Source organism: Nicotiana tabacum, chromosome 8, assembly GCF_000715075.1.
Source record: "Nicotiana tabacum cultivar K326 chromosome 8, ASM71507v2, whole genome shotgun sequence".
NCBI lineage: Eukaryota > Viridiplantae > Streptophyta > Magnoliopsida > Solanales > Solanaceae > Nicotiana > Nicotiana tabacum.
In genome coordinates this window covers 159,144,636-159,150,895 of record NC_134087.1, presented here as the reverse complement: position 1 = coordinate 159,150,895, position 6,260 = coordinate 159,144,636, and positions in this window count along the sequence as shown.

The window sequence follows — 6,260 nt, the reverse complement described above, 5'->3', positions numbered from 1 at the left end:
AAGCTTTAGCTCATTACACAAGTTTAATCCTTCTTGTATACAAACTCCTATATGTTTACCATAGGTATAATTTCCATACTGAATTTCACCGTAACTACCCCTTAATACTTTCCTTACCCTTTCAGCAAATAAGGAAGGGAGGCCGTCTATAAACTTAGTTTTCCAATGCTCATATTTATTCTCGGGTAGTTCCATAACCCTACTCATAAAAGTATCTTTATACCATCTAAATTCACTAAGGGTCTTACATCTAAGCCCATTAAGTAAGGTTTTGATGGTCTCATGATTTGAGGTAAATCTACCATTGAAATGCTCTAAAATTGTAAGGATAAGGGTGTACACTGCATCTTCTCTACCCTTAACTAGAGCCATACCTATATTATCAACACCTTCGTCTACGGCTGTAACATTAATAACGAAAACCTTTTCTTCAACAGATAAATAATTATCCCACCAGCCACGAAGTTGGCCAGTAAAGCCTGCAATAATCATTTTGCAAATAGTTCTATCCGTATTTTTAACACTTTTGCAGATAGTCGAATACATAAGCATTCTATGTACGAGAATGGTTAATTGTCTATCAGTTAAACCATCAAGATTCCATTCATAAATTTCGGAACCGCTATAAGACGTATTAGTCTGATTCCAATCGCGTTCCTCAATCAACACATCTTGAGGAGTAGGACGGGGATAATAATAAGTTTGCATCCTTGGTTTGTCAGCATACCTACTATTGGGTTTAACTATACCTTTGAGTTTATTAAACTCTGACCATGTCTCAGTTTTATAATCAGAAACAGTCTCAATTCTATCAGCAAAATTTTTAGATAATCAATTGGTCTAACATTCAAACCAGAAAGCTTTTTATCGAGGAGTTGTGCTAAGTCATCAAGAGATTTAAATTTAAAATCCTGAATCTCAGGAGGTCTTTGAATATGAGTAAGAATAGCTTGATCAACTGTTTTACTACCTGAAGTGGAGGCAATATCAGTTGGTCCTTTCTTAGTACTCATTTCTTTTATTAAAATAGTCATATCATCAAGTTTTTTATCAAGAGAACCGATATGTTCTCCTAAAATCTTTACATATAAACCCAAATAATTGTTTTGAGAAATCAATTTATTAATTTCTGCGATACTAATAGCTGCAACGTTATCATCAATAAATTTATGAAAGGCACTGAATGTAATACCAGTAGTATTAGGTAAAATAAAGGGGGCCTGAGGAGGAAAAATGGCTTTAGTAATATTATTACTCCCATCTTTATCAGATCTTTCTAGTACCTTTATAAAAAGAGGCAAATAAGTTGTTATAAACTAAGGAACAAAATACATAATTTGATTATGCAAAGCACAAGTTTCATAAAATTCTTGATAAATACTATTCAAATCACCTTTGCTATAAGCATCAAAAAACCACGTTTTAAACTGGCTCCATTTATCACTAAAAAATTCTTTTTGAATATATTTTCGTGCCCGAGAACCGGGGCTAAAATCAATTTGGTGTGGAATCATTAAGTACTATTGGGGTCGAAATCCATCTCGGATACAGAAGGAATATCCTTATCTGAAATATTGTCATTGTCTTGAACAATATTTGTTTGAGGGTTAACTTTAACCCTTTCAACCCTGTCGGCAGGCTTATTACTAACTTTACTAGTAATAGTGTGTAAACAGGCTGCACGATTGCGAGCTGGACCGTAGACTGGTTCAACAGGAGAAATATGTTGAATAGCAGGTAGAAGTCTATGATTAGAAAACGAATGTCTATTATAAATAGTAGACTTATCATCAAATTGAATACAAATCCTACCATCCGGATTTTGAGTAACATGCAAAAATTCAGTATTCGACAAGTCGTTAGTAATCTGACTTGGGGATATAACCGAATTTAAAGTCCAAGTAGTTGGGAAATTAATTTCTTCCCACCTAATAGGTCTCCTAGTGGTGACCTTGGACCTTGCAAAGTTGGTTTCTACCAGTATGGTCTGATCTGATGTATCATATAACTTACATCTAGGATTCAAAGTAGATAATAATTTAAAATAAATCCTATAAGACAGACATATAAGTTCAGAACCAGGCGCATAATTATAACCATGCGTTTTCACATTTAAAGTCAAGGCATCAAAAATATTAACATCAGAAAGAGATAGTTGCAGATTGGGTTGAGTATTAAAATATACTGGACCATAGGCCACAGTAGATTCAATCGAACCCATCAGAGAATGTCTGAAGTTCAGAATTCTAGCATCTCTAAGAGCTGCTAAAAGGTCTCTGGTAATCCTTTAAGGGTTAACGGTTTAAACACAATTTGAACCATACCAATATGCAGATAATGATAATGATGTTTATATAAATCTATATCGTGTTTGTTTAACAAACGAATAGTCTGTTCAGACGAATTTAATGCCAAAGACTGTTCAGTTGTTTTTATCAATTGTTTAGAAGAAAGTTTATCAAACCAACCATAATCATAAATGGTTTTTATAGAAACTTTAGGAATTGTCCATTTATTTAATAAATCAAGGTTTTGAGGTATATCTACCTCTTCAAGTCTAGTACTTTTAGTACTTGTTTCTCCCAGATCCATTCCAAAAGCTTCATATCTATGTTGAATATTTCATATCTATTACATATTTACCATGAAAATTCCTAGGCTCTGATACCATCTACACCAGAGTGTGAAAAGTTTGGACATAGTCGCTGATATTAAGTGTTATAAGTGTGGAAAGTTTGTGCATCTATGTTATTAAAAGGGTAAATAGCATTAATAAAAGGGGTTCCGAGTATAATCGGAGGGTATAACTGATTTTTTACCAAAAAGAAGAAATGAGGAATACAAACTCTATTTTGGCAAATACGAGTATTTAGTAATTTATACTCTATATATAAAGCATGACCAGAAGCAGATTTGACCAAATGAGTGGTCTTTTGAAAATATTTAATAGGAACAAGACCCTCTTGAATACAACTTACATCTGCTCCACTATCAATCATTGCTACATCAGTTAGAGAGAAAATATTATCAATCAAGATATTACATTTAATGTACCACTTATGAGCCGTAACAACCTACATCATTCCTAAAAACATATCAGAATTTTCATTAATCGAATCAATCTGATCAGAAATTTCTTTTCCCTTTTCATTTGACGATTCGAAAATTTCTTTAGCCGAAAAATCTGTTGGAAAATCAGTTAGAGAATTATTTTTCTCAATTTGAGTAATCTGATGATCACAAATCATTTGATTTTGTTTAAGAGACTTAATATCTTTTTTCAAATTCTCAATTTCGATTTTCAAATCATCAAAAGAAGCATCTTTGCTAGGTGTACTGGACTTATGAAGTCGTTTATTAATTTCAGACAAAGAATAAGGCGCAAAATGTTCAAATTCGTTCTTATATTTTTCAAAAAGTTTTGAACTACTAGAACTAGAACTTGCAGCTAGATTAATAATTTTTTCACGAAGTTTTTCATCGGTAACTTCCTTTAAAAGTTCTATTACATTTTCAGATGTAATAGTTTTCATATTTAAATCATGAAATTGTGATTGCAATTTATAAAATTCGTCATCATCACAAGTACAAATATCATCTTTGCAAGCAGTGCAAGAAGTATCAACATTTTTATCATTATCAGATAAATCAATTGAATCAACTTCATCTTTAGAATCAGTTTTAGAGTAATAGTCAGATTCTGATCCTGAAGTGTATAACAAGCCATAAACCTTATCGCGTAACTCATCATCGAGTTCTAAGGTTTTCAGCTTTTGAAGCTTGCAATTTAAGGCCGAGAAGCAAGGCCCTGAAGAAGAACTGGACTTCAAAACTTTTATTTGTAACGACCCGACCGGTCGTTTTGAGCTCTGGCGCGTCATTCAATAGTTTGAGGCCATGAGCAGCTTCATCTCAGGTATATTGACTTGTGTGTATGATCAGAATTAAAATTCAGGAAGTTTGGAGTCAAATCTAAATGGAAATTCTCATTTTGAAAGCTTAAAATTGAAGAAATGAACTAGGATTGGAATTTTGAGTAAACGACCTCGGAATTGGGATCCGAAGGTTCCAGCAGGTTTGTATGATGATTTCAGACTGGGGCGTATGCCCAGATCGGGTTTTGGATAACCCGGTAGCGTTTTGGCGCCTATTGTGGAAGATAGCATTTTAGAAGAAATTGCATCAGTTTGGTTTAAAATGCATTTCAATGTTATTGATGTCCGTTTGGGATTCCGAGACTGGGAGTAGCTCCGTATGGTGATTTTGGATTTGGAAGCGCGATCGGAAGTGAATTCGGATGTCCGGAGGTCATTTTGAAGTCATTTGGCTAAATATAGAAATTTGAAGGTTTTTGAGAAAATTCGACCGGAAGTGGAAATTTTTATATCGGGGTTGGAATGCAGTTCCGAAAGATGGATCAAGTCCGTAATGTCGAATGTAACTTGTGTGCAAAATTTGAAGTCATTCCGGAATGATTTTGGTAAGGTTTGAGACACTTAGTCTCTTTTGAGGAGGTTTAAGTTGGAAAAGTCAACCGAAAGTTGACTTATGTGTTAGAGGGCTCGGATTTGAATTCTGATGATTCGGTTAACTTCAGGGGATGATTTATGACTTAGGAGTGTGATCAGAAGTAATTTTGGAGGTCAGGTATAGAATTAGGCTTGAATTGGCGAAGTTAGTATTTTGGCGAATTCCGGTTGATAGGTGAGATTTTGATCCGGGAGCCGGAATGGAATTCCGAGAATTTCTAAAACTTTGTTATGTCATTTGTGATGTGTGTGCAAAATTTCAGGTCATTCAGACATCGTTTGGTCGGGTTTTTGATCGAAAGTGTATTTTCGGAAGTTTTTGGAAACTTAGGCTTGAATTCGATGAGTTTTGGGTAATTTGATGTTGTTTGAGGTATTTTGATGATTTGAGCAAGTTTTAATGATGTTATGAATTATGTTGGCATTTTTGGTCAGGGTCCCATGAGGCTCGGATAAGTTTTGGAAGAGTTTTTGGAAGATTTTTGTCGTTTTGAGCATAAGCATGTAATGATCCAAGGGTCCATTTTTAGTTTTAGAAATCCACATTTGATTTCGAGACTTCCAAAATTTAAATCATGAATTATAGGACTGATCTGGAAATTTTGGTTTAATTTCATCAAGTCGCGATTGGGTTTTTGACGTGAAATGTAAGTTAATTGTTTAACGAGCGAAATGGGTATTGAACTGGGCAAACTAGCTCCGAATTGAGTTTCGATTGAAGGGTTGTGTTCGTATATTATTTTTGACTCATAGGATAAGAATCGTCTAATTCCAAGTTCGTATGATGGAGTTAGAGCCTTTTTAGTGAAAATAAAAGCTGCTGCAATTTCTGCTGCTAAGCTGTCTTTGGACAGCAATGTGCAGTCGTGGAGCGTACTTCGGAGACCTATATCTTTTGATCTACAAGGAATTTTGAGATGATTCAAAAACGAAAGTTGTAGCTCTTCGTATCTAGTTTCCAGAAAGCTAAATAAATTATAATTTGGACATTTGTAGAGAAAGTTATGATTGATTGAAGATCACTGGTGGAGCAGTTTCTCCAGAAATTTTCTGATTTCATGGAGCCGATTTAGAAGCTCATATCTCGGGAATTATAAAGATTTATATGGTGTACAACCTATAACATTAAAGATATTTGAGTCTAGTTTCTAAATATTTAAACCGTTTGTCATTTAGATATTTATACAATATGTTATGGGTGCTTAAATAGAAGGTGTCCGACAAGGAACAATTTTAATAGGATGTACAACTTGTACAGCACAAGTGCAAGGTACAACTCGACGAAGCACGGGCAGATTCTTTTAAACACGGATTTGGCTTATTTCTTTCATTTCTTTCATTTGGCTTGGATTATTTTGGAGAGAATTTCAAGGGGGATTTCATCAAGCATCAAAGGTGAGCTGTTTCTACTTATTTCCAAGTTAAATACATGGATTAGAGCTGAAAACTCAAGTAATTTATGGACAAAAATGGTGGTTTAGGGCTTGAAACTTAAGAGAATTAAATGGTGATTTGAGGGGTCAAATGAACTCCGATTTTTGTGAATTTGGTATGTATAGACTCGTGGAGAGATAAGGATCGTATTGATGTAAAAATTTCTGAATTTCGAGACGTGGGCCCGGGGCTTGGGTTTTGCTAATTTCGGGATTTTCGACATTTTTCGAGTCTTTTCGATTGGGTTATATTCCCTTAGCCTATTGTAACGTATTCGTTGTGGTTTTGGCTAGATTC